The 26,991-nt window shown below is 35.3% G+C and overlaps 1 long non-coding RNA gene across 1 annotated transcript in view; it reads right to left on the bottom strand.

The window, feature by feature from the left end:
• Positions 1-26,991, bottom strand: part of LOC116665017 — a 471,111-nt gene that overhangs the window by 112,139 nt on the left and 331,981 nt on the right. Inside the window, exon 7 of the long non-coding RNA XR_004321597.1 lies at positions 23,205-23,329. This is a non-coding gene — a long non-coding RNA (uncharacterized LOC116665017). The remainder of the gene's footprint in view (positions 1-23,204; positions 23,330-26,991) is intronic.

The raw sequence follows: 26,991 nt of genomic DNA, 5'->3' as shown, positions 1-26,991 counted from the left end.
TAATAATTTCAAGCTGCAAAGAATACAAGATAAATTCCATATACAACTTAAAACTTAATTGCCAAAAAGAAATTTCTTAATTAAATAAAACTAAGTGTACAACTCACTTTTTAAAGGAATCTTGAAAAGAACATATATAAAAGCAAAGAAATTCTTTCAGATTCGAAATTACTATTCTTAACTGGTTTTTCTTGGTAAGGATCTCTTTCTGTAAATGGACCTTAGTACAGTGTGTTATATAACTCCAGGGGGTACCATCTGAGTGCCATTTATACAAAGTATTGTGTGAATGGTGACCTCGTGGTTGAGCATGATGAAGGCCCTGCTGTCTATACCCGGTCCTTACTTGGTTATTACGAGATTAGTGGACACAGAATCTGCTGTGTCACATAGGACAACTTTAGGTCATGTTAGAATGACTGGCAGGCCAGCTATATAATTTCTAGGGCCCACGGCAAAATGAAAATGTCTTGCTTATTGTTGAAAAAAGGGGAAAAGGCTTCCCCTTTGTACAGGGTTTCTCTATTTACTGTCATGGTATTTTAAAATTACCACACTTCCCTGGGCACAGAGACTCTCACAGGAGTGTGAACATTTACAAGTGCTTGGGGCCCTGCCCTAAAACTTGCTGAGCCTGACTTCAACCATCCTGGTCTCTGTGCCCAATCCTGGTCATGGCTGCTGGGCAGGAGCAAAAAGCAGGTGGCCTAAAACCCACCCCAGGAGGGTGCTGAGAGGTGAAAAAGCATATGAGTTCCAAGTCCCTGAGTTACATTCCATTGTATCACTGGGCTTCACTTAAAAACCACAAATTCAAAGATAAAAGAATTTTAAGAAGCAATGTCAGAGCATTAAGTCCCAAGAGAGATACCCTCTGAGTACAAGGCGCTGAGCTGCTGCACTGGTTGAACACCCATGAAGCAGGCCCTGGTGGCTAGATAAGTTCATCATCCAAACCAGGACAATTTTGAGCATGAAAGGGGCACAGCTGTAACCTCACTGGGACAAGAGGCACCAACCAACATGATTAAGGACAAATGGTGAAGAATTGTCATCCTACAGAAATACAGCTGAAGTAGACCTTTAAAAATTAGTAATTCCTAGGCAGCCACAAGTAAAATTCTAGGGGTGAGATTGGCTTAAACCCAAGGATTCCTGTTCCATTTCTGTCTGATTCTCTTCACTCTGCCCCGCTTCATGCCCTCTCCTCCTGAGGCAGTTATGACAGTGACAGTAATTCTACATCTCAGATTTGGTTAAAACAATATCCAGAAGAAGAATGAAGTTCTCTACCACCCTATACCTTCCAGAACAGAAAAGGCCTTTCTGGAAGCTTCAGGAAACCTCTCCTTGAGTTGCACTGACCTGAATTGAATCACGATCCCATTTCTGAACCAATCACTGTCAAGAGAGACAATTTTAAGCCTATCAGAACTAACCCTGGAGACAACAGTGGGACCAATGTATGGGCTCCATTGAAGACTGTGGATCTCAGAGAAAATCAGGTTTTGTTTAAAAAACAAAAAATCCTATTACAAAAGTAGAAACAGTACAGATGCAGAATTGTCACTGAATAATGTTGTGTGTATATATATATTCTAAAGAGAGAGAGAGACGGATTTTTCCTGGGTAAACAGAGGAGACTCAGCAATATGAGCCCTGATCACATCTGCAGTAACACTTCATGCAGCCACAGCCAAGCCAGAAAGACACAGTTTTCAGACAAGTTTGGTCTTCTTAACAAGGCTCTTAGGGTCCCTTATGATTTTGATTCCTGCCAATATCTCTTACTCCTGCAGGGGAGACAATATCTTACCCTTACTCTCTTAAAGTTTTTTTGTTTTCTTTCGTTTTGCCTTTTGATGGAGCCTGATAATTAAACTGACATAAGATATCAACAGAAGAAAGACAGACAAATTTATTTAATATAAGTTTTATGTGACACGGGAGCTTTCATAAGGAATGAAGACCCAAAGAAATGGCAAAACCTAGATGTGTTTTATATTACGTTCAATTGAACAAAAGCGATTACAGAAAAATAAGTAAATCATATGGGGAGACTAGAGGAAAATAATAAGAAAAGAATTACTTTAACAAAGTCTGTTTTATAGAATTCTCTGAGATTCAACTACTCATTCTTGATAAGACTGTTACATTTTTAGTATAGGGAGTACATCTTCCACAATGGTACTTTGTCTCTTCCTTTTAAGGAAAAGAAGGAAGGTCAGTGTTTCTCTTACATTTGCTGTTTCTCAAATGTCTTTAACTCAGAATAGTCAATCTGCAAGAGCATATTTTGGGGTGACGTGTTCAGGACTCCTTCACCACCTAGCCAACAAAGGAATCAGCCATAAAGGAATGCTTGAAATGGACCAAATATGTGACACCCCATTATCTTGTTTTGCATCTCAAGTTCCTAGTATTTACTATACACTAAGTACATTAAATTAATTAAAGATCAAAGCATTATTAGTGCTAAAAAGCCTCATTACATTTTGAAAATAATTCAAGATATGACAATTTCAAATGAGATGTATCTCATAAATTAGTTTAAAATACATAAAGAAAAACTAATATTAAAGTACAGAAAGAAGCTGATAGATCATAGTGATGATCAAGTACCCCAAAATATACTTAATAGACTCAATGTAATTCAAATAAAATTCCCTGAAATATTTTTCTAAAATATATATCGCAAAGTAAAGGGCTAAGAATAGCCAAGATATGCTTGAAAAAGAGCAAGAGATGGCTTTCCCTATCAAGTATCAATAATATCAATATTTATATTCATTAGAGTAAGAAAATGATAGAAAAATAGACCAATGTAATTTATTAGAGTCCTGATATTTGAAAAGGATGGTTTTCAAATTCCTGGGGGCAGCATTAGCTGTTTTGTTAAATGATGCTGAAATAATTAATTGTCCACATGGAGAAGATAAAGAAAATTTAGTGCTTACTTTACTCCATATACAAAAATCTATTCTAGATGGAATAAGGATATCAAGATAAAACTTTGAAATACTTAAAATAAATAAATGAAAGAATATCTTTATAACTTTGAAATTGGAAAGGAATTCCTGAACAACTTATAAAGCAATGTATCCTAAAATTTTCACAAATTTTCTATTTAAAAAGTAAGAACTTTGTTTACTAAAAGACTTCATTTTAAAAATTGGAATATATTCAATAAAAATTATTACCCAGAATACATAAGGGACTCTTCCAAATCAACATGAAGACAAAAGGAAAAGAGGGTTAAGACATGAACACATATTTTGCCAAGAAGAAATATGAATGGTAAGCATAAAAAACATGTTCAACCTCACCCATAATCACAAAAATAAAAATAAAAATAAAAATGAGATGATATATTAATTTTCACCCAATAGGTGAGATTATTTATAGTCTGGCAATAACAACATTTGGAGAGGATTTGATCAATTCTTATGTACTACTGATTGAAATAAAATTGGTTTAAACCACATGTAAAATATTTTTCATATTAATAAAATATTAAAATTTATCTTATAAATTAGAATATCTTGATACCATATGAAAAATGGTTCAATATGTGACATATAAGAATGTTCACCTTCATTAGAATATAAATTCCATGAGGACTTGGAAACTGTGTGTGTGTTTTCTATTCAAAGAGTACTTAGCAGCTAGTAGGTGTTCAATAAATATTTGTTAAATGAAAGAAGAATTAGGAAAACCACCAAAATATGTTTTCTCAGAAGAATAAATAAAAGTATGGTGTGTTTAGAAAATAGAATATAAAAATAAAAATTAATATACTATAGCTAAATAGTGTTGTGTTCAAAAAGTTTGAATGAAAATAGGTATCAGAAAATTACATATAGTGTATTACTTTTATGGAACTAAAAAGCAAGAAAAATAACTTACTTTTAGGGATATAAACATATGATAAGGCTATTTAAAAAATTACAACAGTAGAATTAACATGGAAGAGGCAGGGCAAAGGGATGGAAAGCAACACTGAAGAGAATGCGTGAATATTTGAAATTCTCCAGTGATTGAGTTGGGGGTGTTTAAAGAAATTATAAATGTTACATATTCCTTTGTATATTAATTACAACAGTAGAATAAATTAATATAATTTTAAAAGCAAATGAAGAAAATATTTTTAAAATATATAGATAATTCTACACTTAGAACTTTTAGGTAAAATCTATAAAATATGTTTGAAAATTATAGTGATCTGGCATAGATCTACAGCTTCCCACTAGCTAACTTGGTACATTTTCAAAAAGTACATACCTTCCAGCTTACTGGATTAATAATTAGAACTTTGTAAATCTTCAGTTTTTTAAAACTAAAATTTAAAAATTTTAAGAGTTTAGAGCCCACTAATTTGGATTTGGCAATGATTCAGAGTGAATCAGGCTAAAGTTTACCTTTGCACTATTTAAAGTGAATAGGCACTTTAAGCAAATTGTGTTAAGATGGAAAGTTAAAAAAAAAAAGTTTACCTTTTTAATTGTTCAAATTTTTCATGGATATTAAAAATACTGACTTAATGCAATACCATCACTCTTCTAATCACACGTGAGGCTTATCCATTTAAGCAGGATCTAAGAACTTTGTTCTTCAAGAGATGATTTTTCTCCAGAAACTAAAATGTATGAAATCCTAACTGTTTATAAAATATTTATACAACTTATTTTCCAAAACTATTTTCATGGTTGAAAAATGGGTGCTTTTTACATGTAACTTCCCTTCTAAAAGATTAGTTTAGGAATTAAAGTATATATATATTCATATATTCTTGGCTACTCAGAAGACAAACAAAAACTTATCCTTGTCCAAAATTCTAAGTCTAGCCTGACTGGGATTCAATATGGTTTGTGTTGACCTAATCCAAAAATAGCCATAGAAAGGACAACTGGAAATGTTCTAGAAGAGTAAGAATGATAGTAAGAGGAGAGTAATTAGGCTAATATGTTTAATGTTCTGAGAAGAAAACACATGGAGAAGGATCTCTCTTATTCCCAGTAACATAAGTAGTCTCAATGTAAAAGAATTACTGAGAAATACTGAATAATCTAACTCAGTGAAAAAAACATCATTTAAATATAATATGTTAATGCACTTAAAGGACAGAATACTTAATGAAGTGTATTTAGAGTATATTGATTACAGCCATAAATTTATATACTTCTTGTGTAGATAAATGTTACCATGATCCATTCAAAATGACGATCTTAGATGGTATTATTCTATGTAGAATGCTGGCAAACTTGAGTGAAGCTGATTTATTCAAGAGAATTATTCATTTAATTTCTACCATTTAGTATTTATGTTCCCTTTTCATTCATTTATTCATTTCATCTTTATTCATTTATGCATTTATCAAATATTCATTTAAATGAGTTTCATTATAACTACAGAAACTGTAGGGTAAGATTTGCAGTAAATTTATTCTTCTAATAGGTTTATTCTTACAAAATCCTCTGAGAAGATAAAGGCTTCCTGACCCATTATGTTCACATCTCTTTAAATTTTTTACAACTTTTCCTTTATCCATTTCCTTTCTTAATTTGGATGCTTTCCCTGAATTTCATTGAATTCCTGGAATCAACTTTACTAATCCATTTAATATTTGACATACTAAATCTTTTTTATTCAGTGAATATATTATACATTACATTATAGATTTTATATGTAGTTGTTGAAGAAACTTTACTGTTCAACAGTCAAGCAAAGTTAGTTCACACTAAATAATATAACACTTTGAGACCACTTTAAAACTATTGTTTAAAACTATTCAGACATCACTAACATTGTCCATAGTCACTTGAGATTTTTTTTCTGCTTCATGACTTTTTTTGGGTTGTTATTTCAGTAAAATTAACTTGCTAATTACAAAAACAAACAAATTAAATTTTACATTGCTAGTGGAACTATTATTATTATCTGTTTAATGATGATTATGTATCTAGTCTTGCTAGTCCAATGGAGCCGAAAATCCTGCTTTCCTCTGAGCTTTGGCTGGGCCATATGGTGTCCCTTTTCTGCAGATGAGCATTTTCTGACATAAACCAACACTAGGGCAGGGACAGAGTCAGAGACAGACAGAGAACGGAGCAAGTGTTCTTAACTTTTCATATTTGAATTTGATGCCCAGTTTGTTAAAGGTTATCATTGAACAGAAAACTTTTTTCTTTCATCCCCCAGATTTATCATTCCTGTGTTCCTATTCTTTGTATCTACTTCTTCCCACCCTTTTTAGTCTATTTTGGTTGGGTTATTCACTTTGGCTCCCTTTTGTGGGTTACTGAGTTGGGCTTCTAACCCAGTTTTGGTTTTTCATCCTCTGTTTCATTGTCTCTGAAAACTTGGGGTCAGAGTCCCTCACTCAGACATTCTAATCTTAGAGAATAATGAGCTGACAGTCTCTTTCCTGCCCAGTCTAATTCTTTCTCCCAACTCCTCTTGTTATAATTCTGAAGAATCATGTAATAAAATGTTTGAAATTATTATACGGAATTACTTTCTAATTCAAATTGGTGACCACTGACAGTAAATGAGTTAGCTACCATCCTAACCCTCACCTCGATTTTGAATATAAGGTAGGAGCACCAATATTTCCTATTTAATTATTAGGCTTCCTTTTAGCTTTAATTTTTTTCCTAAGTATTAGGCTTCCTGTTAAAGGGTGGGTGGCAGGAAAAAAAAAAGTACAAGACCCGGAGGTAACTGTTGTCATCGTCCTTCCTTTGAGTTTCAATTTTTATTTAGAGTCAGCATCAAAATGTAAACTCTCCTATGCTAGCGGTGATGAATATGAACATCATGGAGAAAAATGAGTGTCAATATAGTAGTCAGCAAATAAAGAAGTGAACGTAAAGTTCCATTTGCTATAAATTGTTCTCCAAAAACGTAATCTGGAATAACATTGCTGAGGAGTGTACAAACAGTGCCAAATCTCACAGAATAAAGAGAAAAAGGTAAGAATAAAGTCCACCTTACATGTATTCTGGTGATTATCCTAAGTCATATTCAAAACAGGTGTGCTTGGGTGAAAGAAAATGCCCTTAAAAGTGCATTGCCTATTGTCTGTTTAAATTGCTTTTCCTGAAATCATAACTATGTTCAATCATTTCCTATGGGGATATTTTGAGATTATGGCTCTTGTTATTTTTTAATTAAAGTACAGTTTTAGTAACAGGACATGCTATTATAAAAATAATAATGATGATGATGATAATATAAGTAATAAACAGGAGCTTTATTGTGAGTTCAAATCTTTGTGATGTCAATAGTCAAAGCATAGAGAAAACTTCTGATGAAGGCCATCTCCCCTGGGTGCTGCAGACTGACGAGAACTTTAATTAGCAACAGAGAGAGCTTGGAGAGATTTGAACAAGCCTCTTGAGGGACTGTGTTTTGCTATTTTCATTTTATCCACAGGAAATCGAACACTACTATAAATTCTCAGGTATATATCCCTCATGTTTTATTCTTGCCTCAGTTAAAGTCTCTTAAATAAGTTCTTGCTATCTCTTGCTCACCTACTATGGGCCATCTTTCTAATGCATCCTTCTTCACTTTAAAGATTCTGTTCATTCTTTGTCAGCTATAAATTCCACGCATAGTTCTTAGGACAGCCTTGCACAAGGCACCAGGCCCAGCTCCAGATTTTTCAGTGTCCTAAACCTATATCCTCTTCTCTCAATGACAGAATCTGAACCAATGACATTCTTAATGTCTTTACACCTGTTGTTCCTTTACCTAGAAGTCCCCACCCTTCCTTGCCTGGCAAACTCCTCATTCTCTGCAGAAGCTCACTTGTCACCTCTTTCATGAGGCTTTCTTTATAGAGTTAGTTCTTAATCACTCCCTTTTGTGGCCTCAACATAATTTATTCACATCTTTAGTAGTTTTATGTGATATGGAGAGGGTACACCGTAGTGGTTAAGAGCATGACTACCAGAATCTGACTATCTGAGTTCAGTCCATGACTCAGCAATTCCCAGAGTAGAACTTTGGGCAAGTTAGGTGAGCTCTCTGGCCTTCAATTTCAGCAACTGTGAAAATGGGGTAATAATAGTAGGTAAAGGTGGTTAAATACTTCCTGGTTCAGCTTTGACCTAGAAAGAGCTCAGAGGCCACGCTCCTGTCCTCGCAGTAAGAGAAAGTAAAACAAACTGAAAAGCAATTACTTTTCTTGGATTCATCATAGAACTGGAGTTGCAGGGCAAACTAGTACACTGAAATCCAGAAGCAGAATCATCAGGTGAGTCAGAGACCAGAGCTGCTTACCTAGAGCGGAAGTCACTGAATCAATAAACTGGGAGGAACACTTAAATGACTCTTTGGATGAACTGCAAGCGGCTGAGTGGGGACTAGTGTGAGAATGAGAAACTCCTAGGATCAGCATTTATAGGGGAGGTCCATTCTTTTATAGGCTTTACCTCCAGGTAAAGAATTAAAGGAGCCAACTTAAAGAACTCCAAATCCCCAGAACTAGAACATTTGAGCAATGAAATAAACGAGGATCAGATTTTAACCTAAAGTATGAAGTAAACAGCCTAAGTCCATAAATGACATAAAAGCATGGCTGAAGAAATAAATAAATGGTGAGATTAGACAAATCTCTTATGTAGAAGAATTCCAAATAATGTATGTAGCTACTCTGACCTCAAGGAAGTAGAACATAACACCTCACTAATTAAGTGTTAGCTTGCATACTTTCTTCAAAAGGAAACCTGAAAAAAACAGTATCTCAGCCAGGTGCTCAAGGTTAATATCAACAGTGATAAGTCATTCTGATGTTATGTAGCTTTCATACGATGTAATGAAAACGACACTTCACCTCTGTGATCCTCCTCCCAACAACCCATAATCCCAGGTTAATCGTGAGGAAAACATCAAAGAGTAGGGCATAAAACAAAATTCCCGACCAGTACTCCTTAAAATTGTCAGGCTCATCTAAAATAAGGGAAGTCAGAGAAACTGTCAAAGCCAAGAGGACCCTAAGGAGACGTGATAACTAAATGTAGTGTGGTCCCCTGCATAGGCCTTTGGAACTGAAAAAGAACATGAGGTAAAATCTAATGAAATCTGAGTAAAGGATGGATTTTAGTTAATAATAATGTATCAGTATGGGCTCCTTAAGAGTGAGAAATGTGCCGTTCTGTGATGGTTAATTCTATGTGGCAATTTGACTGGAACTCAAAGTGCCCAGATATTTGTTTAAACATGATTCTGTGTGGGTCTGGGAGGCTGTTTCTGGATGAGATTCACATACAAATCAGTAGACTGAGGAAAGCAGATGGTCCTCCCCAATGCCAGCGGGCCCATCCAACCCATTGGAGGCCTGAATAAAACAAAAGGCAGGATAAGGGAGAATTTGCTCTCTCTCTGCCTGACTTTAAAATGGGAACTGGCTCTTTTCCTGCACTAGGACTGGAATCTGCACCACTAGCTCTCGGGGGTGTTCAGCTTGCAGATGGCAGATCAGGGGACTTCCCAGCCTCTGGAAACCCATGAGCCAAAACTTTATAATAAATACATAGGAAAGGCATGTCATACATATATATTTTTATATATAGAATTTATCTATGTTATACACAGGTATGTACCCTATTGGTCTATCTCTCTGGAGAACCCTAAGACATATACTAAAATAAAATGTTAATAATAAGATAATTTGGTGTGAGACATATGAGAACATAGTCCTATATTTACCATTTTTTAAATAAATCTAAGCCCATTCTAAAATAAAAAGTGTATTTTTTTTTTAAAAAAAGCTTGAATATTGGTCATTTAGTAATATTAATGATTGACCTAATTCTTCACAGGGTATAAAAAAGAGGTTAATCTGCATAAAACCCTTAGAACAATGCTGGGAACAAAGTAAAGGTCAATAAATGCTACCAATTATTAATGTATCAAGTGTGTTTATTTTATTAGTTTTTCACTATTCTGCAATCCTCCTATCTCTCTCTCTGAGGCTTATTATTATTTATTTTTATAATCTCTAGAGATCAATTTTATTAGTTCTGTATATGGCAGGCTTTGGAAATTTAATTAGAATGACCAGTATAATTTATTCAGTGAGTACTGATGGAAGCAATATTCTGCATTTTATACTATTAAAGAAATAGACAAAGGAATAGAAAATGATTTTAAGAAACCTACAACTTACCTGGAGAGATTTAAATTTTTATCATTTATCTTGCTATAGTCTATTTTGAACTAATTTTTACACTGTCTTTTTCCAAAATGGAACAAACCTAATAAACATATAAGTTAATGAGGGAATAAACAGAAAGATATGGAAGTAATAATGTGATGTCTATCGTGTAAATAACTCTCCCAATTACACAAACTCCTGCCAACTAGACATATTTAAGGACTGAGTGATCTGAGGTCACACAGATATAGATTTGATTTCCAGCCTTTGAAAATGTGTGCTTTTAGCAAGTTTCTTAACCTGTTTTAGTCTATCCTATTAATAAAGATAAATGTTTGTTTTTTGTTAGGAATAGACTAAGTAGATGAAGGAACTAAAGTAATGTATGTTCAATAGATAATGGCTATAATTTACACAATCTCTACAAGGAAAATGTCTTTATATTTGTTCATCTTGAACCTTGGATGTTGCAGAAAAGTATTATCACTGAGTAGATAGAATGTTCCTGAGAATGTTCTGTAATGTCTGATTCTGACATTGTATTCAACAAGTAATCCCAAATTGCTTTCTCATTAAGGATTTTTAGTGGTCTTTTCCCTCCAGCTCCCTTTTTCAAATAGAACTAGAATTTAATTTTGTACCCAGAACAATTCTTAAATCCCTTACATTACTCTTTTTAAACTGTATTTGATGCCTGCAATTAAGAATGAAAATCTTAAATCGATTTCTTGAATATGTGTAAGCACATTTGACTGTCCTTTATGATTGGATGACTGCATTCTGTTGATTTTTATTTTATAGTTGGCTTTATTCCTTTGATAGCTATGTAAGTTAAAAAAGCTAAAGATCTAATCTGGTCTTAGAAATAATTAGTACATATATGAAAACTAAAAAAAAAAAAGTACAGTATACTGTATATATGTATTTATATGCAATGCGTATGTGCAGCCAAACTGTAATAATTCTACCTAATAAAACTGAAAAAGGAAAAAAAATTTGTTATTTCAGAAATGTTAATGAAACAATATTTATACCAAAAAAAGAAAATGTTCTAAAAATAATGAGTACATGTATTTACGGACTTTTGTTCACTTTCAATAGCAATTTCATTTTTCACTAATATACAATTCCTTTGTCAATTTTCTTCACCCCATCTTTGGTGTCTTACTTTTATTGTCACTCTCATTTCTCTTGCATTTCCCTATTACTGTGTATATGCTAGACTGTCATCTTTCTTTGCCAATTTTGGATATAAGGTGTATCTCCTATCTATTCAGATTTTTTTCCCCACCAATTACTTCTCTTTTATTTTTCTTTTCATAAACTGTATATTCTTTTCCTCCACATGTTTAATGACATTCTTAGGCATACAAATAATTTTCTGTTTCTATTGGCAGCATTCCTGAAAGCAACTTTCAGATTAATCTATTTTTCTGAACCTCTTGCTCATCGTTTTCTTTCAATCTATGCCAATATTGATGATAAAAAGTTCCCCTTATAATCTTAGTTGCCACTGAACTTATATCTTTCCCTCTCACCTATTAATTTTTTAGGAAAACTATCATCAAAAACATATTCAATGATAGTATAGAATCATTTAAAGAAAATAACAGAAAATACTTTGTAATTTCATTTATAGAAGGGTTCTGATATTAAACTAGTACTGACAGCAAGTTTCTACACCCTTCAAAGGTGCAACTCCATTTTATTGCATCAATCAGTATCAAATTTTCAGTCCCCGATAGCCCCGTTTCTCACTTTGATGCTGATCACCTACCAGATGCAATATATATATACATCCATCGTTTCTCTTTCTGTGGCTTCAGTTACTTGCAGTCAAGTACAGTCTGAAAATATTACATGGAAAATTCTAGACCTAAACAATTCATAAATTTTAAATTGTGTGCCACACTGTTCTAAGTAGCATGATGAAACCCCCACTGTGCTGTTCTGTCTTGCCTGGGATCCTCAACCATCAACATCATCTGCTCCTAACATCCAACCATTAACATCATCATGCTGGGGGAACCAGTATCACCCAAAGCATATGATCCTCTTTCTAATGTGTAGTCGGAAGGTCAATAGTAACCTCATGCTATGTCACAAATGCCCATGTCTTTCACTTGATTTCAGTTCATCACATAGGCATTTTATCTCATCATGTAGGCATTCAGGTAAGCGTCTCACATCATCACAGAAAGAAGGGTAAATTATAATAAGATATTTTGAGAGCGATAAAGACTACATTGACATAACTTTTATTATACTGTATTGTTATACTTGTTCTATTATTACTTTTTATTAGTTATTGTTGTTAAAATTGGAATGTATCCCCTGTGGAAAAAAGGGAAGACTACTGTAATAAACTGAAGTCTGTCAAGCCTTTACATTCTTTGGATGAAGCTGAAATATGAATTGAAATAATTATTATTTGCGCTGATGTGGGGATGAAGATTAAAGTGTTAAGACTGTTTCAGTTACATGCTGCTCAGCAGCAGTTACAGGCAGAGTCTTTGCAGAGGGCTCTCTGGTAGCTCAGGTAAGACGGTAAAACTCAACAACAACAGAAACTCCTCCAGCTCACTTCTAAGCGGAAGGGAAAGTGGCTGCTCTCTCACAGGCTCAAAAGGCACTCATTATGTTGAAAGCACCAATTTAGCACTGAAGACCGCTAATGGGTGCTACAAGATGAGTCACAATTCATAAGCATTCCTGGCAGAGGGTGGAAGGCTTTATAGCTTGGAGAACAGGGGGCTGTGAGGACTGTGTCTTAATTTAAGTGGAACTAGCAAAGATTTAACATCATTCCTCTTTTCTTGTCAAAAAGCAAAGATTTTACTTTTTTCCCTGTGGAGTGCTGTGTGTATGTGTAACTAACTCAGCTTGGTGACAACAAAAATTCCAATAGCCTCGTGAATATCCCTGAGGGGGGTCCCTGCCCTGAGGGAGCCGGCACCAATCTGATGTGTGTCATGGAGTCGAGCCCATCCTGATACGGTGTTGCTGAGGTCTATTTCCCTGCTGGTCTCACGTGGCTACCCAAACTCCAGGCAAAGTAAACCTAGTCTTTGGTGAAAAAAATTCTGAGACTCTTTGGAATTCTAAATTGAGGTCTTTTATTTTTCTGTTCTCTTTCTTTTAATTAGAACTTTAAAAAGATTATATTAGCACTTGCCATTATGACCAAAAATAAACAAAAAGAGCTATTATTGATTGTCTGCTGTGAGAAGAAAGAGTCCCTTCTTTCTGATGTTTTACCTACATTATTCCATTTATTCTAGTAGAGGAAGTTGTTATGTTCATTTTACGGATGGGGTAGGTGAGGCTTTCGGTGGTCAACACTGTGACTGAGGTCACTCGGCTAGCAAGCAGTGTAGACTAGATTTGAAACCAGGTTCCAGATTCTAAAGTTTGCAAATCTTAACAAGATTGTCACTTTATTATTAAAGTCTAAACTCAGAACAGCTAGGTCTGCTCAAAAGAACATGGCTCTTAAACTCAAGCCCCTAAAGCACACTGTTTTGTCATTTTCTTTGTGTGCCAACAAATGTGGTCTCCCAAGACAAACGGGAGTCTTTCCCCTTTCTGATTCTCTTTGCCTGGCAGAAACATCTGCACAGTCTAAGAAGTCAGCATGGTCACTGCCTCACACAGAGCTGTTCGGAGAGGAACTGAGATCATTGGGCACATGAGTTTCATTGCTCCTATCAGAGACTGTGTCAGAGTCCTATCAGACACGTGGGTGTGGGGACTCTGGCTCTCCATGATCAGTACCTGAAATAGACCAATTCATGTTTAGTGTCTTTCTCGGATAATTAATATTCTGTGTCTATTCTGAGGTAGACTCCGAAAACTAGCACAAACAGAATGTAGTCACTGTTCAAAAAAAAAAAAAAAAAAAAAAAAAAGCCAGCTTCATCCATTTCACCTTTCTAAGCCAGATATGCTTAAGATCCAGTGGAACACCCCCAAATTGTCACTACAAATAAAATCTCAAACCATCTATCTTTTTTAGATCCTGCCCCAAACTTTGAGTCAGATTTCTCATCCCTCCCTTTCTCACCTCAGTTTCCTTCTCACTGAAAGACCATTCGTCCCTTCCTTCCTCTTGCTGCCCCCTTGAGGGAATCCTAACCAGCGGCTCTGCTAGTGATTACTCAATTACTGGATTCACCAGCAGAGACTAAAGATTTTCTAGAGCAGTAGAAAGAGAACTGGTTAGTTGAAATAAATAGAAACTACTGTAGAGAGGAGGCAACTCATTGCTGGAGCTACCATCATCTCAGTATCAAGAATAAAAAGGGCACATCTTTATGGAGAAACTAAACAACACAGGGAAGCTATGAAGTGGGGAACATGTAGAAGGGCCAACATGAGCAATGTGTTGAGTGTGATAACACAGTCAGGGACAGGCTTGCCTTTGGAGTCAGGAAACCTGGGCTCAAAGCCAGCCCTAACCTTTCTGACTTTATGAGTTTGGATATGTTACTGAACATCCATAAGCCTTTGTCTTCTCATTTATAAAATGAGGATGATACTAATGCCTACACCCACAGGTTGTTGTGAGCTTTAGATGAGAGAATCACCAAGAACAGTGAACACAGTGTGAAGTGCTCAGTAAGCAGCAGTTACAGGGCATTGATAAAGAATCTCCGTGAGACCAGATGCCCTGTGATTTATTCATCTTTGTGCCTTGCACACAGTAGGCATTCAGTCAATGTTGGCTTAATGAAGGAACTGTGTATTTGGCAGAATGGACTGGAGAGTAGGACTAGGAGAGAAGAAACAAAAAACCACCTGGATGTGAAGGATAAGTTAAAAGCAAAATCTAACTCTTCAATATGTGTATTTCAGGTATGAAAATTCGGTGGTGTCTCCATTAACTGCTAGTAGTAATTTGCTGCCCCAAACAGCCTGCACATTCTTTGAGATCCTTAGAGTTCCGAGGAATGACCTGGTGCCAGAGCGAACTTCATGTTAGGCTGAAGGGATTTCAGGGGAAACAACCAGGATTTCTCTAATTCATGATATGACGTATGGTGTCCGCTAAATGAGCCTGCCCTATGAAAATGGATATTTTTAAACTGTGGCCAACTTTAAAGCTGTCTCATTGGGTTTTTAAGATACTCTGCAGCAGAAAGTATTATATTTGGAGGGTAGAAGGAACAGGCCAATGTCCTACTGTTACCTTTAGTTGCTAATATCTGGGAGCTAAAACTCTTTGCTTTTAAAGATGTGTTCTTTACACAGGGGATGTCTCACAGTCAGTGCTGCCTTTGAGGGATGGTAAGTTTAAGTTCCTGTCTTGCTCCCTGAAAACAGTGAATACTGGATTACATTTAAAGTACTGTATCGATTCAGCAGAAAACTCCAGCACCTTACTGTAGGGTATTCACATATAATTTCAGGTATGAATTACTGTTCTCTAATTATGACTCTAATTGTCTTTTTAGACTCTAGGTCAGTTCATTAAAACTGTGCTACTCAGTGACTACTCTTTCATCTTCCTCAGTATATCCATTGTCACAACTTTTTTGCCAAATACTCATCTTCACATACTAAATTGAGCTTTGCCTATAGCCTTCAACTGGCTCTTTTATACATTTAGACATGACTTTAGCCTAAGTGCATTAGCTGTACTTTGAGAAATCTTTACAGACTTTAAGAAAATAATTGAAGCTATTACTGGCAATACTAAAGTGGATTCTAACGCTGTCGAAAAATGTATATCTTTACTTCAAGGCTTAAAAGCTTTCTCTTTTTTCCTAAAGAGAAAAAAACTACATGGCTTAGGATATTCACCTATTCTTCAGTAATTCTGAAGGTAAGAATATCATAGTGAGTAGGTTTGTTTGGTCCTGGCATATAAATAAAAGCAGGAACAAGGAGAGAGAAGGTACAAAACAACAAAATAATTTTGAAGAAAGAATGTCTAATTTTACTATATTTGGAATGAAATTCTTATTGACCACATTTCTCTCTTGAAGGATAACCTCATTCCATTCATTAAGCTCATTAAAACTATGATTTTCAACATTTGAAAGTAAATAGTGTTTGGAAAAATCTTTGAAGAGTAAGTTATTTATTTTAGTCTTTTGCATTTTACCATATACATCTATGATGTATTTTTGGTCTAATGAGAAAATAAGTTACTTCAGAGGGTTACATTACAGTTATTGAGGAATGTACTACTGTCACTCATTTGTATGACATTTTGCATCTAGAGAAGAACACTTGTTTTATCTGGAGAGAAAGCTGAGGCATAAATCATCTCTATATTATTGATGATGAAGCTGAGGATTTTCATTCACACACTGACTAAATATTTATTGGGCACCCACTAGGGTGCCATTCACCATGGCAGAGATACAACAGGGGATATGTATACAATCCTCATTCCTCTGATACTCTATTGCAGGTAGAGGGAGGACTTTCAATGAACATAAATAATAAATCATATATTATGTTGCAGCATATTTATTGAAATATATGTTATATTAAGGACCCAAAAGTGCAGTGTTAGGAGGGTTTCAAATTTAAACAGAATTGTCACATCCCTGATAAGTACTAGAGGAAAGTGAGGAAATGAATCATGAAAATACATGGTGGGGGAATCATTTTAAACATAATAAACACTCAATCTTAAGACCTGGGTCTGATACACCCAAGGAACAGCAAGAAGGCCAGCGAGAGCAAAGAGGAGGCCAGGAGTAGATGGAGGCAGAGACAATGAGGTCAGGATATGTAGGGGGTTTATGCCATTGGACAATGTAGTCTTTTTCTGAATGAAATCCAAAGATATTGGAAAGTTCAAACAAAAGTGATATGGTTAAATTCTGATTTAAAGGAAATTACCTTTGTGCTGTCTAGAAATAGATGGTAGGTGTGAAAGTTAGGATCAGGGAAATCAAGAAGCTCTTAGCATAATGCTGGTTGGTGATTTCTACCAGGATAGAGAAATGTAGGTGCTAAGAAGTGGTAAAGCCAATGTGGTTGACTGACTACTGGGTTGGATTGGGGTGTGAGAGAAAGAGATTCAAAGATGGCTTCAGGCTTTTTGACCTCTAACTGGAAAGATTAATCTGATATTACCTGGAATCAGGATGGTAATAAAGTGAGCTTGGAGGGGTAAGGTAATGGACATGCCGGCTTTCAGAAATCTATGTGATATCCAAAATTCTGAGTAGGTAGTCAGAGATACATGGGACTCAAATTCAGGGGAGAGACCCAGGCTAGAGATATACATTTGGAATCACTAGCATATGAGTGACATATAAATGTATGCAACTGAGTGGGAAAACCTGTGAAGTGACACAAATAGGGAAACTAAGAGGGCCAGGGACTGAGTACAGGGTACTCCAAAGTTTGGCCTTAGGAGTGGCAGGAAGAGAACCATAATTTTGTAGTTTTAGGAAGCCAACTGAAAAAAGGGGAAAAGTGTTCTTAGGAGGAAGGCAGATCAACTGTTAACAGGTCAAGTATTATGACAGCCATTAACTGAGTACTGGATTTAGCAATGTAGAAGTCATTGCTGTCATGATAAGGACAAGTTTAATGGACCACTAGGGGCAAAATCAACAGTGAAGCGGATTCAATGGACAAAGGACAGAGAGGAAAGGAAGAGGGAAAAAACTGACAATTCTTTCAAGTTATTTAGTTGTCAAGAGGAGCAGAGAAATGGAGGAGTGATTGTGTCAAAATGATTTTTTTAAGGTAACCAAATTAGCAACATCTTGTGTCCTCATATGTCCTTTCCTCGGTGTGTGCAGAGAGAGAAAGATCTCTGGTGTGTCTTTCTTTTTATAAGGAAACCACCTCTACTGGATCAAGGCTTCACCCTTAGAACTCATGGAATCGTAATAACTTCCTTAACGACTATCTCCAATTACAGTGACATTGAGGGTTAAAGCCTCACATTTGAATTTTGGGGAGCTGTCATTCAGTCCATAACATCTTATTAGTAATTAATATGTTGAGGAATCATGGAAGTATACATTCAAAGTATAATAAGCATAATTATTATTAATTGATTTGAATTATTAGACTATTAGATAATATATAATTTTACTTTAAAATATCTAATTGGTTAAAACTATTAAATTTCCCTGGTATATTGTCCTTAGATTATATTCTTTATGTTAAGAAATTGTATTAAGTACGTTTATTTTGGGTAAGGAATGTATGATCTCAAAGTGTTTATCAATCACTGTAAATAATTTTACCTATTTCATGTTTAACAAGATATGATAATTGGGCTTGTCTTTACATTTTTTGAGGGAAATGCAGAATAATATACTAATTAAGGTAGCTCTTGTATAACTTTGAGCAGTGTCTTCAGCTATAAGATGGCAATAGTATATACCTTGCAGGCAAATTGTCAGGACACTATCAGCCAGTTATATGTGTAAAGTCTGTAGCCCTATGTGAGTTCATCACAAAGGTATATACAGAATAAAAATGAAAGTTAGCTTGATTATATGATCACAAATCCCACTGCTTTACTTAACCATATGAATCAATTTGTAAACATTGATTTAGAAATAACAAGAAAATTTTCTTTAAATATGAAAAATGGTCAGAATTCCTAAGTCTCATGAGGTTTATCTATAATGTTCTCCATTTAGGGAAGCAAAATGTGATTTCAAGGAGAGATTATGTAACATTTTAGAAATGCATGGCCTCTATCTTTCTGAAGATGATACTCAGTACCCTACACTAAGATATGGGAAATTAGTGGCACAAGGAAACTCTTTTTCACTTCAGCTGCTATTGGAAACTTCTAAAGGAGTTTGAATGGAATGTGAATGTGATTGGCATGTGGACTTTAATGCAGGTGTCTTCAGCTTTGCGGTTTCATGATATTGCCTAAATAGTTACAAATATTTTTAACAGCTATCGCTGATTGTGAAATGAAGTCTTTCATTTAGAAAATTTTAGCAGAGGAATGATGTCAGCACAGTAGTGGCATAGGAATGTCTAGCTCTGGTCCCCTCTGAGAAACATCAATTTGAATACTATCTACACCGGAAAATACCTATACAAGATCCAAGGATTCCAGGTGAGGAATTATAGCACCTGGGTGAAGCATAAAATAAGAAAAGATGCATTGAGGAGAATAGGAAAGATAGCCACACTACCCTGATCAACCTTTCCCCAAGCCCAGGTCACATCCTCCTCGCAGGAGAGGGATGAAGTGAGTGCCGACTTCATCATGGACCTCAGAGCTGGCATGCCCCAGCACCATGCCAACTCCTGTGGCCCTAGGTGGCTCCCTCCTCCTGTGAACACAGAGAGAGTCTCAACACATCCCAGCACTGGACAACTCCTATGGCTCTGGGTGGCTTTTGTGGCCAAGCCTTCTCATCAGCCCACAGGAACACAGGTTCCAGGTAGGCACCTATAAACCCAGTCTCCTGGCCAAGCCCAGTGCCAAGTCAGCTACTACAGCCCCTGAGCCCTGATCCACCCCAGCACCAGGCTGACCCCTACAGATTTAACCTCCAGGCCGCCCACAGCTCCAGGTTTGCCCCAGTTCTAGGTCAACCCTGTGGCCCCAGCCTCCAGGTTGCCTTCCTTGAAACCAGGCTCCTAGCCTGTTCCAGCCCTGCAGACCCAGATGCTGGGGATAATACCCGAATAGCTATTTCACAAAATAGTATATAAGATGGTTAATCAGCACATAAAAAGATGCCCAACGTCATTAGCCATTAAGGAGATGCATATTAAAACCACACCCTGTAAAATGGCTATAATAAAAAAGACAAGGGATAACCTGTCTTATCAAAGACGTGGAGACACCAGAACCCTCATACATTGCTCACTGGAACGTTAAACGTTCCAGCCACTTTGGAAAATAGCTTGAAAGTTTTTAAAAATGTTAAACACATATTAACACATGACCCAGCAAAACCATCCCTAGATTTCTAAGAAATGAGACTATATGTCCATACAGAGACTTGTACACAAGGGTTTGAAAAGAGCATTTTAAATAATGGGAAAACAGTGAAAACTATACCTGTTTATCAACGGTGAATGGGATGGACAAAATGTAATCAATCTACACAATGGAATATACTTCATCAATAAAAAGGACAGGCTACTGAAACATAATACAACATGAATTAACTTCAAAATGAAGGGAAAGAAGCCAGACACAAAATAATATATGTAATTCCATTTGTATGCAATAAATGCTCATATAAGAAATAGCCACATCTATAGTGTCAGAAAGTAAGTTAGTGACTGGTACTGGGAGCAGAAGAAAGAGTAACTGCAAACTGGCATAAAGTTTCCTCTTGGAGTAAAAGAAATGCTCTAATTAAATTGTGCTTATGGTTGTACTATTGCAGATTTACTAAAAATCATTGAATTGCACACTCAAAATGAGCTGACCATAACAAATCATGGTAACAAATCATAATAACAAATAAGAAATCATGTTCCATATGGTAGATTGAATAATAACCGTCAAAGATATCCAGATTCTGATCCCTGGAAACTGAGTTGTTACCATATATGGCAAGTGAGACTTTGCAAATGTGCTTAAGTTAACTGTCTTGAACTGGATTATTATAACTCACCCTGGATTATTCAGGGGGTCTTTAAATGTAAACCCAAGTGTCTTTACAAGATGGATACAGAGAAAACTTTGATGACAGAAGTAGAGAAAGCAATGTGACAATGAGAGCAGAGATTGGAGTAATTCAGCCACAAACCAAGGAGTGCTGGCAGCCACCAGAAGTCTGAAGAGGCAGGAGATAGATTCTCTCCTGGAGCCTCTGGAAGAAGCCAGCCCTAAAGAAACCTCGACTTTGTTGTGTTTTGGGTAGAGGAAAAGATACATAAATCACTAGAACCAAACAGAGAACCCAGAAACAGACTCATACAAACATTCCAATTGATATTTGACAAAGCTAACTAAGTAATTCAATGAAGGAAAGATCACCTTTTCAACAAATGGTACTAAAGCAACTGGACATCCACAGGGGGAAGAAACCATCCTTAACTTAGTTTTCAAACCCTATGCAAAAAGGCTGTGGACTTAAACATATAACATAGAACTATAAAACTTTTTAGGAAAAAGAAAGAAATATCTTTAAAACTTAGGGCTAGGCAAAGAGTTCTTGGACTTGGCATCAAAAGCGTGATTCACAAATGGAAATATTGATAAATTGCTCCTCATCAAAATTGTAAATTTTTTCTCGGGAAAAGACCCTGTTAATAGGATGAGAAGGGAAGCTTTAGAATGGAAGAAAATATTGTCAAACCACAAACCTGACTAGGACTAGTAAAGTATCTCAAATATACAAAGAACTCTCAAAACTCAACAGTAAAAAATAAAGCAAAAGATATACAAAATAAGCTACAAGACATCAAGAAATATTGTACCAAAGGTAGTATACAAAGCACAAATAAGCACATTAAAACATAGGCAACATCATTAGCCACTAGGGAAATGCAAATTAAAACCACAATTAGATATTACTGTATATCTATTAGAAAAACTAAAAAGAATATTGGCAAAACACATACCACTAACAAGGATGCAGATAAACAAGATCAATTATTCACTGTTGTAGGAATATAAAACGGTATAGCCACTCTGGAAAACAATTTGGCAATTTCCTTAAAAAACTAAACATGCAACTGCATATAACTCAGTAAACTCACTCCTGGGTATTCACGTCAGAGAAATGAATATTTACCTTCCCAACAAACAAACACACAAAACTCGTAGAGGAATATTTACAGGAATTTTACTTTTAATATCCCCAAACTAGAAACAACTTAGATGTCTTTCAATGGGTTAATGGTTTAAAAAATAAGAGTGTGGTACAACCATACCACGGAATGCCAGTCAGCAATAAAAATAAAGGAACCATGATGCACAACAACCTAAATGAATATTCAGAGAACTGTACTGTATGAAAAAAGCCAAACTCAAAAGGTTGCATAGTATATGATCCCATTTATATAACATTTTTAAAGTGACAAAATAATAAAAGTGGAGAAAAGATTGTTGCCAGTAGTTAAGGAGGGGGTTGAGGGAGGGAAAATGAGGGTGTGGCTACTTAAGGGCAACATTAGGGATCCTTGTGGTAGATGGAAATATTCTGTATCTTGACTGGATCTGTGCCAAAATCCTAATGGTGTTATTATTCTAGACTTTTTCAAGGTGTTACCATTGGGGGAAACTGTGCAGGTACATGGACTATCTATTCTTACAATTTCATAGATATATGTACAATTATCTCAAAATAAAAATGTTTAGTCAAAAAGTTAATTAAAGGAAGAGGATAAAGAAACCAGTCAGAAAGTAAGAGAAGCTATTTGAAATTTATGTATCTAACAGTTTCAGCCAAGGATATACAACCAACTGCCACACTTCAGTGAGGAAAGATTGGCAATTCAATACAAAAATACGCAACAAACTTGAACATGTACTTCACAACTAGAATATCCATATGGTTAATAAAAATTTGCAAGTTTTCAGCTTCATTGCTAAGAAGGGAAATATAAATGAAGTTCAAATTTTTATACTTCCACATACCACTACAATGGCTAAAATTAAGATTGACAACGCCAAATATTGCTCAGGATAAGAAGTTAAAGGATCTCATACGCTGCTAGTGAGGGTGGAAAGAACTATTTTGTAAAGCTATTTGACATAATCAGCTTTAGCTGAGCATTTGCACCCAGAAAGTTCATTTCTAATTAGTAATCCAAAAGAGTGAATGCACATGTGTACCAAAATACATGTAAAACATTATTTATATCATTTTTGTAATCATTCTAAACTAGAAAACACCCAAATGTCTATCCATGATAGAATGAATAATACACTGGGACATATTCCAACAGTAAAACCCTATGTATTTCAATGATAATGACAAGCCATGATAACATAAAACAGCATGGATTAATCTTATTAACACAATACCGAGGGAAAGATCGTGAAGACAGACATACTGTATTCTTTTTATATAAAGGTCAAAGGCAGGTAAAAACTAAGCTGCGACACTGAAGCCAAGTTATTAATTACCTTTGGTGTTTGGAGTGGAGATTTGGAGCGGCACGAAGGAGACTTCGGACTGGCTGGTAGCGCGGTTCACAGTTTGTTCTCCGCTCCTGGCGCCGTCTGGTTGGGCGCTCTGCAGGCCTGCGAGCCTTGAAGTTGCCCAGAGTCAACACCGAGGAAAGAGCACAGAAACAGTGACAAAGCCATCACTGGTTTGTGGGTGTGGGGGGCTCTCACACCGAGGGGCCTGGAGTGACACACTCACCAAGCGCAGCCAAGTGGAAGACAAGGCGGCAATCTCTGCTACTCAGGGGAGGAGACTGTATTTATAGGGGGAACTGACGTCAGGTTGGCTCGTCGGTTTCCAGGGAAACCAGCAGCTGGGGCAGGGGGCAAGCACGCTGGCAGTTAGTGATTAAGCCCTATAATTAACAGGATTGGATAGTCATGTGAGTGCAGCAGGGCCTGGTAGAGCAGGAGATGTGGAGAGAGCAAGCGGAGGGCCATCTTGAATGGCCTGACCACACACATATATTTGTGCATTTTCTTACATGTATATTATACGTCAGTGAAAGTCTGACGAAGTATAAGTCAATCATTATCTGGACAAAAAAGATACAACTTTCTCAAGAAAAAAAATTGACCGCTATATAGGCTTTATTTTCTGGTGATAGTCAAGTACAATGAAATACAATTTTTGAGTCACTGAGAATTAAAAAAGCATTCATCACATATAATCTGGATCAAAATAGAAATTTTAAAAGATTATAATCCTTTTGAAAGCAATAAAAATTGCCGTATGTCATACCATCACTGTGGGTCACAGCAAAATCTGTACTCATAGGAAAAATGTATCATGTAAGCGTTTTCATTAGTAACTAGTGTGACTAAAAATAAAAGAATTATTCCACTTAATTTTTTTAATGAACCAAAAAGAAAAGGAAGAAAAAGTTAAATAAACACATAGCTGAAGTTAATAATGTAGGAAGGAACAAACCATACCAAACCAAATTTTGGTTAACAGAGTTTTTTTAAAAGATAAAGAAAATGGATAAATTGCAAATGATCTCAAGGAAAAAGACAGAGGAGAGAAACAATACAGAGTAGGTATACAAATGGAGACATGCCATAAACTACAGGGGAAATACTAGGCTTAACACTATAGACACAAATTTGAAAACTTAAAACAGCTGGTTTTCTAGCTAAAGTTAAATTACTAAAATAAAAAAGAAGATGTAAAAAACTTGAAAACACTTTAAAGAATGAGGCGATGATTAAAGGAGGCATGGGCGCCTGACAGTTTCACAGCTGAATTCTATCTCATATTTAATGGAGTTGTAGACTTTCAAATACTATTTAAACCAAATTTAACAGTAGAAAAATGGAACTCAAATTAATTTTAATTTTATGAGGCTAGAAAAGAGTATCACAAAATTATCTCACATATATATATAGAAATGTAATTTTTAAGCATGATTTTTGCAAATAGAAACCCCCAACCGCTAACATAAAAATAACAGAATACTGCAATGTGGATTAATTAATATTAAAATATATATATATTCCTTTTGTGCTAGTAATAACCTCTAGAAATGGAATTAGGGAAAGAAGGTATTTTAATCAAAAGGGTGAGATAGTAATTAGTAATACATTAAAGTTACAAGGTAAGCCCACAAATTAAACACATTATCAACAGCAACATTCACAATAAAGAAATCTACAAATACTTGAAAGACACAGGGAAATAAATAATACCAGGCATCCAAAAAGAGTTTTTGCGTGCAGATGAACAATAAACTCAGTACAGACTATCATGGCACATGCCATAAAAAGGGGTAATACTTAGAGTTAATGTATTTCTTGGTTTTGGTGTAAGAAAACAATATGTCTGTTCTGGCATTGAATTTAGTTGGGAACTTATGGAATAAGTCCATGTTTTAGAATTACTGAAGAACATAAGATATAGAAAAGATAGAAGTTTCAAAATGGTAGATTACACATCTATTTGAAACTCTGATGTTTAAGTTTGTTTCTTCTTTCTGGTCACATCAGAGCCCATGTGGTATAGCTTAACATTCAAATGACCGTATAAAAGTTTTGTTTTGTTTTTTTAATTAAGAACATATTCCTTTAAACCATCAAAAAATTCAAAGTGGCTTCAACTGTTCAAAACTTAAAAATAATTTTGGATCTGATATTTATAGTTATATACCAAATGTTTTAGAAATGGAAATTCTATTGATGTGGAAGAAATCTAATTAAACATGAGACTGCTTCTTAATGTAGGTTCATAAATTCCTAAACTGTTACTTAATCTTGGTCTGTGGTATTTTTTTCTATTCTTAAAAATCAGATGGCTTTAGATGATTTTTAAGGTTCTTTCCTTTTTATCCTGTAATTTATTAACTTTTTTTACTTCTATTTTTTTAAAATATCCAATATTATAGTTTATTATCTGAATTCTTATACTGGATCACTTAAATGTGCACCCTAAATGCTTTACTAATAATGTAACTTCAGACCCATTTTCTATTTGACGAAATAAAACAAAACCTTTTCAAAGCTTGATTTTCTTACTCGGTAACAGACTTCAAACTTGCCTTTCTTTTTCCCTGGCAGTTACTGACCTTTCTTGCAAGAGATTATTAGCTAAAGGTCATTGCCTTTTTATTTTGTTACCTTAAAGCTAAAGAATTTATTATCTCATCCTTAATACTATGGCAGATCATTTTCTTCATGGGCTGTGTAGTACATAAATAATGCAAGATTTAAAGTCTTAGAATTCCTTTCTCAGCAGATAGCAAAGTACTTTTAAAAAATCCCTTTCTGGCTTGAGGTAATGGTCTACTTTTATGCTGAATACACTCAAGGCTTTGTGAATTGCTTATGTACAGGAGACAAACCACTCACGTTGGGCAGACCTGAGGTTAGACCTGCCACAGATTGAATCCACCCTCCATAAAATTCACCAGGAAAGAGAATTGATGGAAATGCAATTTTAGTTTTTAAGATTATAATTTGGATGAATTTACAGTCTTCTATTTCCAGTACTGTTTTCTGGCATGATTACTAGAACAGGAAAGTAAGATACGGAAAAACGGAAATGGAACTATGCAGTAAGAACGGAAAAAGAAACGGTGTAACTGTGATGCTCAGAAGTATTTTTGCAATGGGAAACAGAACAGCCAAATTTACTTTCCTTAGTAGAGTTTAAATAAAATAGGAGACAGGAAGGTCCTGACTGACAGAAACGTAACACATTTTCAAATGTTACAAGTTCTATTACCACCCAGAGGAGGAGAAATAAAAGTCAATATTGCACTTTGCCAAAATGCATGTACTGGAATACTGCCAAATAATTATGTGGCAAATTTTGACCTGCTTCAAGATGCTTATCAACAGAGGGTTCAAAAGATCAGCAGTTCTGCCTCTAGAAATTCAGAGGCCTAATTAAACTTATTTATATATTCTAAAAATCACTTTTATTTTTAAAGCACTGTTAAAAACTGGCTTACACATTTGATTTCTAAGCCTTCCTAATTGTGACAGATGTTAAATTGCTTATAACCCAGAAAAAAAAAACATAAAAATCTTCAATTGACCTGGATCAGTTTCTGCATTAAATGTCTGAATGTCAAAATATTTCCATTATTTTAGTGTATTAGTTGTTATTGGATAATATAAGAGGAGCAAAATTTCAGTATAAAATAGTATAAATTAAATTTCCTATATATACAGTATAGTGATTATAGGTATTCAAACACAAATAAACATTTTTAATAAAAAATGTTAAGAAATTTATTTTTGGCCT

The sequence above is a fragment of the Camelus ferus genome, chromosome 1 (assembly GCF_009834535.1).
Source record: "Camelus ferus isolate YT-003-E chromosome 1, BCGSAC_Cfer_1.0, whole genome shotgun sequence".
Classification (NCBI taxonomy): Eukaryota; Metazoa; Chordata; class Mammalia; order Artiodactyla; family Camelidae; genus Camelus; species Camelus ferus.
The sequence above is the reverse complement of the archived record's forward strand: the minus strand, read 5'-3'. Positions and strand labels throughout refer to the sequence as shown.